This window comes from Podarcis filfolensis (assembly GCF_964270895.1).
Source record: "Podarcis filfolensis genome assembly, chromosome: 11".
Classification (NCBI taxonomy): domain Eukaryota; kingdom Metazoa; phylum Chordata; class Lepidosauria; order Squamata; family Lacertidae; genus Podarcis; species Podarcis filfolensis.
This window is the reverse complement of record NC_139613.1, coordinates 3,700,418-3,713,536: the sequence shown is the minus strand read 5'-3', so window position 1 is coordinate 3,713,536 and position 13,119 is coordinate 3,700,418. Positions and strand designations below refer to the sequence as shown.

The 13,119-nt window shown below is 43.4% G+C and overlaps 1 protein-coding gene across 8 annotated transcripts in view; it reads right to left on the bottom strand.

The window, feature by feature from the left end:
- KIAA1328 overlaps nt 1-13,119 on the bottom strand; it is a 224,608-nt gene that overhangs the window by 159,469 nt on the left and 52,020 nt on the right. The window lies entirely within an intron of this gene.

Sequence of the window (13,119 nt, the reverse complement as noted above, 5' to 3'; positions counted from 1 at the left end):
GCTAATGGGGGCCTCCCGCTACTGCTGCCGCGCCGCCGGAGAACGATTTCTGTTCTCATCCTGAAGCAAAGTTCTTAATCTGAAGCACTATTTCTGGGTTAGCGGAGTCTGTAACCTGAAGCGTATGTAACCTGAAGTGTATGTAACCCGAGGTACCACTGTATGTGTAGACTATCTTGCCACTCAGAGAACACCTGAGAACCAAGCACAAAATCCACATGAGCCATGTGGATTATGGACAAGAGCAGAGAGCGGTGCTTTCCTTCGTAGGCATGTGAAAAGAGCCCTGGTCCTTCTCCAGTGACCTCACTTGTGTCACTGCAGAGAAGCAGGTATACTTGGTAAAAAGGTAAAGGTACCCCTGCCCGTACGGGCCAGTCTTGACAGACTCTAGGGTTGTGCGCTCATCTCACTCTATAGGCCAGGAGCCAGCACTGTCCGCAGACACTTCCGGGTCACGTGGCCAGCGTGACAAGCTGCATCTGGCGAGCCAGCGCAGCACAGGGAACGCCGTTTACCTTCCCGCTGGTAAGCGGTCCCTATTTATCTACTTGCACCCGGGGGTGCTTTCGAACTGCTAGGTTGGCAGGCGCTGGGACCGAACGACGGGAGCGCACCCCGCCGCGGGGATTCAAACCGCCAACCATGCGATCGGCAAGTCCTGGTCGCTGAGGTTTTACCCACAGCACCACACCGCGTCCCTTGGTAGCTACACCCAATGAAACATCCTGAGAAGCCAAGTGGGTAAACTGAGGCCTCAGGGTTCCCACTCACAGAGGGAGCCAAATGTAGGCTATAGGCATGCCCTCAACTAGTGGAGAGCCTTGTGGACAGGAAACTCAAGGGACAATGGAGGAGAGAGGACACAGAGCCCCACTCTTCCACTTCACGCAATTATCAGTGCTTTAACTCAGAGTTACAGCAAAGTATTCGGAGAACTAACTCTCTTCTCTAGCTATTTACAGTAAAGTTTGAATTTTCATCCCCACAATTCAGCAGCAGCCTTTATCAAACCTAGCTTTTAACACAGAGGAGTTCTCTTGCATTATGGAAATAGAAGTTTGAGGACACTTAATTTAAAAGCTATTCCAGGCAGACCAGAACTGACAGCGCCCAGAATCTTTACATGATGAACATACGGAAAATCCGACGCCACAGCGGTAGAGTACATTTCTATTAAAGTTCAAGAACAAAGAGAGAGGGGGGTTTAAATATAAAATAACTCTCCACACGGTTTGCACCAGGAGCTAGGCACTTGTTGGAATGGTCGCTCCTGCTGCTGGTGGTTGATTTGGCAGAGGGTTCAAAATAGGCACCTATTCAGTCTGCTCACGTGATTTTAACATGCACTCCAGAATTCTTAGAGATTAGTGAAAGAACAAGCCTATTAAATTTATGAGCACTCAAAACAACTTGTCTTCAGAAAACCAATACAACCAGGATAATTGACTCTTCCCATAATCATATACCAAACAAGTGTCAACTTTCATACTTCATGGAGGCAAGAATTTGAGTTTAAATGCTCAAAATTCCAGAGCTGGGAAACTTACATTAAAACCTTTTTCTGGAAAAAAATCTCAGGAAGAAAGATTCAAACCATTCTCTAGTGAGAAGGAACCCAAAATTCATAGACCTAAGTCACTGTGGGATGTACATCACAATTCTATGGAAGTATAAGAAAGGTTGTGATTTAGGGCAATAATTCAGCTTTTTAAATATATATTAAAAATGCAAGTTGCACTAACGTATTCTTAGGGCAGTGTACATATAGCCTGGCCTAGACAAAGGAGTGATTTTTTGTATTTCCAAATCAAATTGCAACAAGGAAAGAAGTTTCCTTTCAGTGTCAAGACTCAGTGTGCTATATTCTCAAGTTGCTTGACAGATGACCGTAGAGTTGGCCATTACCATGACTAAGGCAGGCTACAACCATGCCACATAGCATGGAAACTGGTCTGCTGAGGATTCAAAGAGTGTGCTGAGCTAATTGAGAGCTAGTTCCAGCACTCACAACACAAAGCTAACTTCTACCAAGTCAGACCATCAGTACATCTATCCTGGTATTGACTCCTTTGCCTGGAGCACCACTCAAGGGTCTGACGCAGAAGTCATTCCCATTGCCTGCTAACTAAACCCTTCTAGCCAGACACAGCTGAACCTGGGACCTTCTGCATGCAAAGCACATGCGCCACCACTGAGCTAAGATTAATGGTGTCTTGACAGGGCTTCACAAAGCCAGCTTTTATGACAGGTTATTTATGTGCTAAATAACCACAAATACTTCAACCAGAAAGTCCAAGTTCTTTTAGATGAAAGAAGCATGCCACCTAGGCAAACTTGTATAAATATACTTCACTTACCAAGTTATCACTCTAGGACCCAGAACAGACTTACCAGCTTGCCTGCCAATGGTCTACTTTGTTAGATGTATGAAGCACACCTCGGCTATGCAAACATATGTTGAAATGAATCCTCTACAGGACTTCTAAAGAACATATTGTACAATTGACCCCAACCACCTTGGTGTTCACTAATTCCTACCCACCTTTTCAGTTCCTGTGATAAGATACCAAAGAGCAAAATATTCACCCACCAAGGAAAGCCACTCCAACACATGAGTTCTGTTCTTTGTCAGGAAGTGTGCCAGATCATATTCCTCCTTTTCCATTACTGAAATCAAACACAATCAAGTTGCACAGGTGCTGCTGAACACACAAATTGGACAGCAGTCCCTTATCACTTGGCCACGCACAGCATTCACCGTAACTTCCAGAGCCCCAACAGAATTTCCCTTCCAATTACAAAATGCAGTCCGTTCCATATCCAAGACCACAGCACATCCAGCAACATAATTTTCAGTCACCTCTCCATGTCCCCTTAAAACATTAAGCGTGTGATAGGATATTTCCTAGGGAGCACCCGTCCACCAGGAATGAAACTATCTTGGCACAGCTGAGGAAAGCTATCTGGCTGGGCTATACAAAACGAGGACAGACTTAGCAGGTCAGTTGATGCCCTTGGCTTGAGTTAGATATCTCAGATAGCAGCAGCAGTCACCTTGGCTGGACAATCAGGCTTCTGAATCCAAATCTTTTGGCAAGGTTAAATTTGTAGTGTGGAAGCCTCGTCCAACATGCCAGCTGCCTTCTCTTCCTGCACCTGCGTACGCCCAGGCAAGAGGAGGCCCCCGGACAGCTAGCTCTTCCTTACATTCTCCTGGCTCGTCAACATTCACATTAGAATAGGCCGAAATTGTTTTATTCTTAGTCCTCAAAATGCAACCTTCAGACTGCTCACATTTAAATCACGTTGGTATTTAAGCTGTCACACTTGCGCTGCCGGGCACCGCCGAGTCCCACCTGAACATTTCTGTTCCAGTGCCTGTCGCATGGCACCAGTGATATTCAGTTTAAGGTTAAAGGAATGATTTAAAGGGTGTTAACATTTATCATTCTTCACCATTTTATTGCAACATATATAAAAACCAGAAGGCATGCCTACAAATCCACAGTCTACTCTCCAGGATCTGAGGAACAAACAGATAACCTGTAGGTTTTGCTTTTCTTTATACACCCCAATGACTCTCTTTGTTCCCCAAAGTTTTATGTGGCATAAGGTAACAGTGAGGATTGCCAAGTGACAGCACACCATCTTCTTTTTTTTACAAAATATTGTTTTAAGTTGGAAATAAAGTACAAGGCAATTAATGTCTTTGCCATGGAAGATTGCAGCAACTCCAAGCAATTCCAAAAGTAGTTATTTGATTTGCTGCCCCAGAGAGTGAAGAACTCCAGGTTTGCTTTGAGGAAGATCCTACCCAAAAAAGAAAAGCCATTTGCAGCGGAAATCTCAGCAGGTCGGCCGATACGGTATTTTAAAAGATGAATTCCCAAAGGCAGCAGTATGAACTTGGGTGCACAGCATTCTCACAAACATGAGGCACTGGGATGGGGAACACTTTAGAGCCACCCCTTCCTGCTTTGTTGCAGCTTGGCACGCTAACATTGTCTCTTTTCCAAACATGCCATGGATATTCTAAGGGAAGCTGAAGATTTAAGCCATAGCAACATGTGAGGACAGAGAATAGCACTGGGCTTGGATTTAGGTTCTGCCTCTGACATGAAGGCAAGTCTATCTCCTCCAGCCACAGACCCTATGTGTAGGAGCTAGGAAATAATGACACAGGATTGCTGGGAGGGTAAGCACAGTAAATATATGCTGTATAAAAAACAACAGTAGCCTTTCATCCTCTTGACATATCAAGCTAATCTGGGAGCGTCTATAACTCCCTTCAGTCCTCCATTCTATTGCTTCCTTTATTTCTTTGTCCTCTTATTCTCTCCTCCTTTCTTCTTTCTTGTCTCTTTCTCCTTATCTCCATGCCCTTTCAATCTCTTCCCACCTTCCTTTCTCCCACCTTATTTCCCCCCTCTTTCTTTTCCTCTCTCCCCTCACATCCCACTTTAGTATTACTCTCCCTTTCCCAACCTTCCCCCCTCCCTTTTCTTTTGTCTACTGCTCAGCAGAACCTGAAACTCAGCCAGGAAGGATGACTTGATCACGTAAGTTCTATACTGCTTAATATATATATTTTTTAAAATCTCTAAGAGTTGGACACACAAAAAAACAACCCTGAAGCAAGAACAGGCATCTTAAACAAAATATTACAAAAACACAGTTACATATAAAAATGTTGCATTAATACAAAGTTACTAATATAAATAAATCAGTATCAATTCATTTTCATTCTGACACACCCTCCCTCTCAGCCTCCAGGTTCTCACCTGGGGTCCAAATATTGGGTTGCAAGGCCCCCCAGAGATAAAATAAGGGGTCCTAAAGGGACAGAAGAGAGTTTAGTGCTGGGGGAGGAAAATCGGAGGATTGCTGCTGCCCCAAAGCAGCCAACCTGCCACTGCCTCTGAGACTGCAAACTGTGTTGCCGGATCGTCAACCTAGAACCCACAATCACGGAGCCTCAGAATGACTGTGTTTGGTCTCATGCAAAGGATGGGCATGAGAAGAGGGGAAAACTCCAGCTTCCACTGCCTCCTCCTGAAGCCCTCTGCTTTTCTCAAAGCAGTACCACAAACCTCAGGGAAGGGCCAGGGTCCAGCCCAACTGCCATTCTTCAAAAACGACTTCCCACTCTCGCATCAGGCAGCAGCATCCCAATGCATATTAGCTGCCCCTCAAGAAGCTAAAGCAATTAAATGCCACCAAGACAAGACAAATTTCAATACACCACCAGTTCGTATTAAAGATGAGCCCTGGGTCTGATAGGGCGGAAAAGGACCAGAACGCATCGGGGAATTTATCATGGCATTCTCCTGCTTTGGCTTTTGACTTGTCTAACTCCGAGGGGCAAGTCCTTTGACTTTCTTCCTTGCACATGTGTGTGTGTGTGTGCGCGCGCGCGTGCACACACAAGCGCACGCACACACACAGGGTCAGGGCTCTGGCATCATCTTATCCAGAGCTTCAATGCTGCCAAACAGCTACCTTGCCTCATTTCATCACTTCTGATAAATCTGCTGACCTCTGCATATAGCGGCTTGCTTTATACCCTTCCAAAAATTATCGTGCAAAGAAAAATAATTCTCTCTGTAGAGACTCTCCTCCATGGGGAAGAAAGGTTGCATCTCACGCTCCTGCAAGGAAAGTAGGTGTCAGAACATTTCAGAGCAGCGGCTGAGGTCAGGACTGGAGGTTTTTTACTTCTCACAGCTATTTGGAGTGACACAAACTACATCTAAAAAGTGCCAAGAGGAGTTTTTTTTTTAAATTTAAAAAAAATCCTTTGCAGTTTGGGGAGGGATCGAGGAAGGCAAAGCATCTCTGATTTGTATATTAAAGCACAAACATCTGTCCTACTGATGATATTCTAGGGAAGCACATTAGCATAAAATTTAACGATGTCAAATAAGTGGATGTGAAATAGGGACTGCGTACAGCCACTATTTCCAAGCTTGACAGAAACATCACTGTTTAGAAATGCAAATGAAACCATTATGTTCAATAATTATATGAAAATATGAACAGTTCAGCATGTTTTCCAGCCCTGATGGCGGTTAATGGGATGTACGCTTATGTAAATAACTACTATTAAAGCTAATGCTGAAAAAAACTAATAAATTCACACTAAAGCAACTGATTTAGTACGCTTTTAAAGCCCAGCAGTGCTCACTTATTAGGAAGGAGTGCATTCTTATGTTTAGAACTCATCACTGTTACAAGTCACTGCAACTCCATCAATTACCCGGCATTAATGAAAATGGGACACATACAAAAAAAAATTATTGCCTCTCAGCAGTTTTCCTTAAAGACAAAATATAGAGGTATTACTGCCATGGGGCCTGGAGGGGAACTCATCAGCAACATAATCTTTATTGCTACAACTGCACTTCCTGCATTTTAACCCAGGGGTATTTCTCCTGTCCCAAAAAGAGCTATGCTTTCCATGAAATTTATAACACACCTGCATTTCAAAGGGAAGCTCTGAAAACTTAAGAGTCACTTCTCCAACATAAAATAGAGACCTGCTCCAAGCAAAGCGTAACCCAGACACCAAGCTAAGGTGCCAGGGGCAACAGGCTGGGATGTTGAACCCGACCGAATCCATATAAATACTGTATGTTTTGGTCTGACCACTTCAATTCCCTTCAAAACAATCGTGAATCTTGGGGTCTTTCCCATGCTTGGAGTTGGAACCCAAAAGATGACCAAAAAATAACCGTGATCAGTGATGGAAAGTTGGCCTACTACTCATCTTCAAACTGTCCTTCCAAACATCACTGGAAGGGTGGGTTGCAACAAGCCCCTTGTCATTTTTAATATTGCAACCCAAATGGAAACTTATGAGAGAAGTCCAAACTTGGCATTTCTATTGTGATGATGAGGGCCGTTTTCCATCCAACACCACACTCAGAGAATTCAGCGTGACACTCTGCCACAGCAGAATTCACTCAAGCAAAAACTGTATGCAAGAGATGTTCACCCAAGCGCTGGGGAAAGGAGATTCACAAATTCCTGAGCTCCAGGTTAGGACCCTCTCCCTAACCCTTGGCTTGCCCATAGGTATGGTTTTCAGTTTGGTGGCTTCATTGTCTCAAGACCAAATTCTCTGTCCCATGCTAAATTAATCCCTGGATATATAATTCATCTCATTCCTCTACCCCAGATTTTTGTTTTTTGCAATGCTGCCCTGTGCAGAGTAGCTAATCTGCTGCTCAGGGTAATTCCTCCTTCTGTTTGAACAGAGTAAGTCCTTAAATCTGAGTAGCTTCTGTTGTTGTTGGAACTATGCTGTCAAAGGTCTAGGAGCATTCAATAAAGGCACAGCTCTGGCAGAACCTGCATGTGGGAAGGAAATAATCAAGCTGTCCATCATCGTTTTAGGGTGAGTATCCTTCCAAAGGAAGATTTGGTAAAGATGGACACACATAATAAACTGATAGCAAAGTCTAGACTTTTTTAAAGGCTTCCAACAAAATGAGACAAACATGGGATCTTCTTGATTATGATTTCCAGTTCAGTTCTTTAAAGATACTCATAATCTTGAAGAGACAATCCAACCTAAAGAACTTTAGCACCTCTGGATCTCCATCTTGGTTTTTGAGGAGTGACATACAAAAATAAGTTTCACATTTAGCTTATCTACATCAGATTTTATTTATAATCTGGGAAGATCTGCCCAACTGTGTAATTCTGCCCTCTCTGTTCTGAGATTAGGGGGAAAAGTAGCACTTAAAAAACAAATACTAGATCAGGACTCATGCCACATTGAACTGCTTATTCCTTCAGGGACACGGTGACAGGGTTGCCAACTAGGAGTTTAGCTATAAACAGAATTTGAGCAGCCCGGACCGGGCCTGGTTCACACACTATCATAAACTGCAGGTACAAACTATGGTGTGCTGTGAACAAAGAGCATGCTGGTACTCACTGCTCAAATTGCACCAACTCCACTCCTCCCTTTGAAAGAACCAAACCAGAGGATTAGCTTAGCACTGCATGTGAACCAGCACGCATGGTTAGTTTCTCTCCAAACAAACCATGAGAGGAAGCCAAGAACAAACCTTTTTTGGACAGAACCCAACCACAAGGGCTAGTTCACACATAATGTTAAGCCAACAAACTTTTTTTCCTCCTGTGTCAGAAAAGGGAAGGGGGGGGGAGAGCCACAGCTCGTTTGGAATTATGGCTTCCTAGGACATGCAAACCAGGCAATTTCAGCAGCAACCAAAATTAGACTACAAGACAGCAGCAAAGTTGTTGTGCCTATGACAATACTGCAAAGCTGTGTTATGGGATTGCTGAAGTTTCAAGGCAACTGGAAACATATAATATTGTCATGGTCTTCAAGGAATTGGCAAAATTGAAACAAATATGAAATGGAGGACACTTAAGATGTGAAGGATCTTAGGCAAAACAGTTTCAACAAAAAAAAATCATAATACTAATTTTCTAACATGCAGCTACTCACCACAGCAAAAATTCTATAGACAGTAGAACACACTCATGTTTCCTGAACCCAGCCAGGCAAAAGCAAGAGTTTGAGAAAGGTCTGCAAAAGTGCATCACTTTGGGGAAAGGTATGAAGGGATGTCGCGGGCCAAAGAATTATTTAACTGACCCTTCCCTATACCCCAAATCAAGCCAGTTCAGAGGACTGAAACTATGGGACTGAAACTATGACAGTCAACTTTGCAATGGGAAAACACAAAACTCATCACCCTGCAGAATTTCCTACATTTAGCTTAAAAGGAGGATTGATGGTAGGGGACTGCGGAGGAAGAGATGGGAAGGACATTGAAGAACTTGCCAACGAAAGGAGGGGACATTTTTTAGAAAAGGACAGATGGCAGATTGGGAGATGACAACACCCAGTGAGCAGAAAAGCCAGAAACATCAAGTCTAGGGCAGGTTCAGTAGAGGGAGGAAGCAAAACAAGCCATTCCAACTCAGTTGAGCTTTCTGAACATATCCCAACCTTCCAAAAACCAGAAGCCTGACAAAAGAGCTAGCACTACATTGCAAAAATGTGTGCCATTCCTCTTACTGAGAAGAAGATGTGCTGGAGCTTGATGTGAGAGTCAATACAAGATTCTAGATATGCATGCTTGCAAATTGGCAAAATATTGCTGATGTTTCAAAGCTGAGACTCTGATACCTCCATCTTTGAGTTGGCCTCCCTCCTTTACCCTCTTCTCCTCCTGTGAACTTTCTATTCTTCTGTTTTCTCTATTATTTTTCTTTGAGCCAGCTTTCATCAAGTTGGAGGTCTATCCTCCTTTGAACTTACACAACCTCTTTTTCCTGTCTTTGGAGGAAGCCATCACTTTTAGTGGATGTTGACTGCGAGATGAATGGCATTTTTAACAATATAAAAGGAAAAAAATGTGGAAATCCAATAAATATCTGAATTTCAAAACCATGTACTTGGTTGAATCCTATTAAAATGGATAGTATGGGATGCAGAGTTCCTTGCTTGGGTTCTTAAACTTACTCTACTTTTTTATCCAGAGTTGGCCCAGTGAAGTCACAGCAGACAGCTCAGGTCACGACAAATGTACAACCTGAAGGAAGCACAAAAGGCCAGACAAGAAGCCATTGAGACACCAAGCGGGTGGTGGAAGCTAATTTGTTCACCACTGCATGGTTACAATCATTGTGATAAATGGCTTGCAAAAAAAAAGGATACCAATTGCTTTCACCAAATAAATCCTTTTATCCAAAAGGGAAGAGAAGGGATAAAAAAGTGTTCTGCCATCTGAATCACCGAAACTACTTTACAAGTGAAGGCCATTCTAAGGTTAAAAACAGTAAGACAAATTTGCTGCTGATTAATAATAAAGCCATTCATTTTATTCTTCAAATCTAAAGTAATTACAAGCCAGAGTATGGCAAATGGATTTAGCTGAAGCCATTATTACGTCAGGAAAATCCTTTAAAGAAGAACAGTCATTTAAAAGACTAAACTGAATAATGAACTCTCCTGAACAACAATTATTATGAGATTGATTTATTGAAAGTGCATTTAATCATGCAAGAAATGTTTAAAACTTTGCAAAACAGTTCAGTAAGGCAGCAACGCCAATCACGGGGCTGGCCCAACGTGCTCATTACTGCCGAGGGGGCAGGAGAGACAGGGGAATTCATTTCGGTATGAGCAATAAAGTATATCAATTTCTCTGAATCCACATTTCTAGTCAATTTGCTACAGTGCAGGCTCCAGCAATTAATGATCTCATTTACCACTTGTGCCTCCATTTAGGAGACCTCAATCTTGGCCTTCTCTTGGGTCCAAGTGTCAGCAAGCAGACCATAACTCAGAAATGCAACCCGTGTGCACAGAACATCCACAACGCCAGGCAGGGCCCACTGTAAAATTATCACTGCGGTGTCTGTTTCCACACAGCAAGTTGCATGTTCAAAGCAGCTCGCTCGCCACGCGGACAGGGGAATCTGCCACATGCAGCCTGAAACCTTTTGAGAGTTGGAACTCATCCATTTCTAAATGAGCACTAAGCAATTTCTTAAACTAATGAGGGAACACTATATTACTGAGACTCCCCAGAAAGTATTTCTGTATCAGGGAGCCAGTGCAGACAATCCTTGAGCAAGGAACAACTTGTTCAGAGAAATCACAGCTAGGCTATTATTTCTTTTTTCTCTCCCCGGCCTCCCAAAAATCTGGACTGGCTATTCATTTAGGTGCTTAATTTTTAACTTGCCCCACCCCAGTAGCTCTGAGTAGGCCACATTACTTAAGATGTAAATACAAACTTATTGAAAACGTACCCCATGGGAAACAGTATGTATTTAAACAGTAGTTTGATTTATATAGTGATTTTGGATTCCCCACACCCAATATAATCCTTGCAACAACTCTCGAAAGGCAAGTCAACATTAGTGGTGTGTGTCTTGTCTTGGACTACCCGGCAAGTCCACGCTGAGCTAGCATTTTAACCTGGTACTTCTCAGCTCTTAGCCATTATGCACCACCCACGATCAGCTGTTTAGCCAAGCCCCTAAAAGCCAGAGCAGACAATAAAGGATTCTTAGCCCAGAAAATCCTCCAGCTCACACTTCGGGTGGTTGGAGAGCCACCTGGTCCAATTTGCCCCACTACAAGAACTCACAAAATCTGCCTCTAACTCAATCCAGGAAAAAATTCAAACCTCCGTAAGCAGTGGCAATGCAAGGGGAGTGATGCCTCTGCAAAAAACTGTGGGTCTTGGCAACTGTCACAGACAGGGCTATGGATTTAATAGGGGCCAGAGTCGCTGCCTGGACATGAAAGTTTGGCAGGGTGCCGCTCTGCATGACAAGACAGCCCATTCGGGATTGCCATGAGCTTCTGTGATGACACCGCTTTGAGGTTTAATCCCACAGAGCTGGCATTAGGGGCAAAATGTCATTCTTTAAGGACACCCTGTTAATCCTAGCTTCCACAACCACGAGCAACCCAATCTGCCTTTGTTCTCATAAGCGTCCGGTATTTCAAGGGACAAACTAAACCAAGTGAATTAAGACCGAAAGTGTCTTCAAGAGCATTTCTGAGCTTTGGTAAATTTAAACACTTAGCATTATTTTAATGCCGGTCTTCCTTGATGTTAGTTTAGGAGTTCATAAAAATTTCAAGGCATGTGTTATTTACCCAACAGCCCTTGACTACGCCTTCTACATTTAACAAGTTGCTAAATACATATATTATTTAACTGATGCCACCATTATGGTTGAGCATATAAATATTCTGGGAGTTTTTAATAAGCTGAGCTTTTATCCATTAGGCCATAATGACTGTTTGGAAACCTTTACTAGTGGGGAGCCAAGATGCTCACTATGGGCACCATCTTCAAAGGCTGGGTACTCAGGAATTATCGGCTCTTTTTCTCCATTCTTCAACTAACCGTCTCCTTCCAGAGAAAAGAGAGTGAATTGGTTCAGAACTACACAATACATTCCTTACCCATAATTTGTGAAGCCTAGTTTTGGCAGCTGAAAGGTCCAATGTGCACAGAGTCCACGAAGGTATAATAATAATAATAATTTATTATTTATACCCAGCCCATCTGACTGGGTTTCCCCAGCCACTCTGGGTGGCTTCCAACAAAACACTAAAATACAATAACCTATTAAACATTAAAAGCTTCCCTAAACAGGGCTGCCTTCAGATGTCTTCTAAAAGTTTGGTTGTTATTTTTCTCTTTGACATCTGGTGGGAGGGCGTTCCACAGAGCGGGTGCCACTACTGAGAAGGCCCTCTGCCTGCTTCCCTGTAACTTGGCTTCTCGTAGTGAGGGAACCGCCAGAAGGCCCTCGGCGCTGGACCTCAGTGTCTGGGCAGAACAATGGAGGTGGAGGTGCTCCTTCAGGTATACTGGACCAAGGCCGTAAGAAATATTACATTCCTTTCCCTTCACAATTATTACATGGTGATATTCAGAGCCATGTGGCAAACAGTGACCTCAGTTCACATGCAACTTTAAACCACACTTTTAAAATAAACTATGGTTTAATGCACACTAGCAATTTTCCCCTGACTGTGGTGTGTGGGAAAGGAAACAAATCAAGAGTCTAGTGAACCCAGTCTCATGGCTTGCTTCCTCCAGAAACTCGGCTCCATTCATGGCTTGTTTGGAGAGAAACAAACTATGAGCCCATGTTCACACATCCAGCTTGTACCTTCACCCACCTGACACAGTCAGGAGCAAAGGAGGAACAAAGGGCTGGTGTGAATTAAGCCGTTGTTCAACAAAGATTGCAAAACAGGGCATTCTGGAACCTGAACCTGAACAGTACATTAAATACCTCAACCAGCAATACTGATACAAGGATATTCTCAGACTACTTGTGTTCTGTGTGCCAGAAGAGCCAAATTCTGAGCCATGTGGCAAGGCTACAAATGTGTGTTTCGCCCTTTGCAGAGACACAAGGCTATTAAGTACTGGCATTGAATGTAACCGGGTGCTAAACCGCTACCAAAACTATCAATCATGCACCTGCCTGGCTAACTAAGAGACTGAAGTTGGTATGCAATTTCAGATCATTAATGTCCAGCCAGGCCAAGCACAGCACTGCATGCCAACTCAAGCTAATGGTTGCTCTACGCTA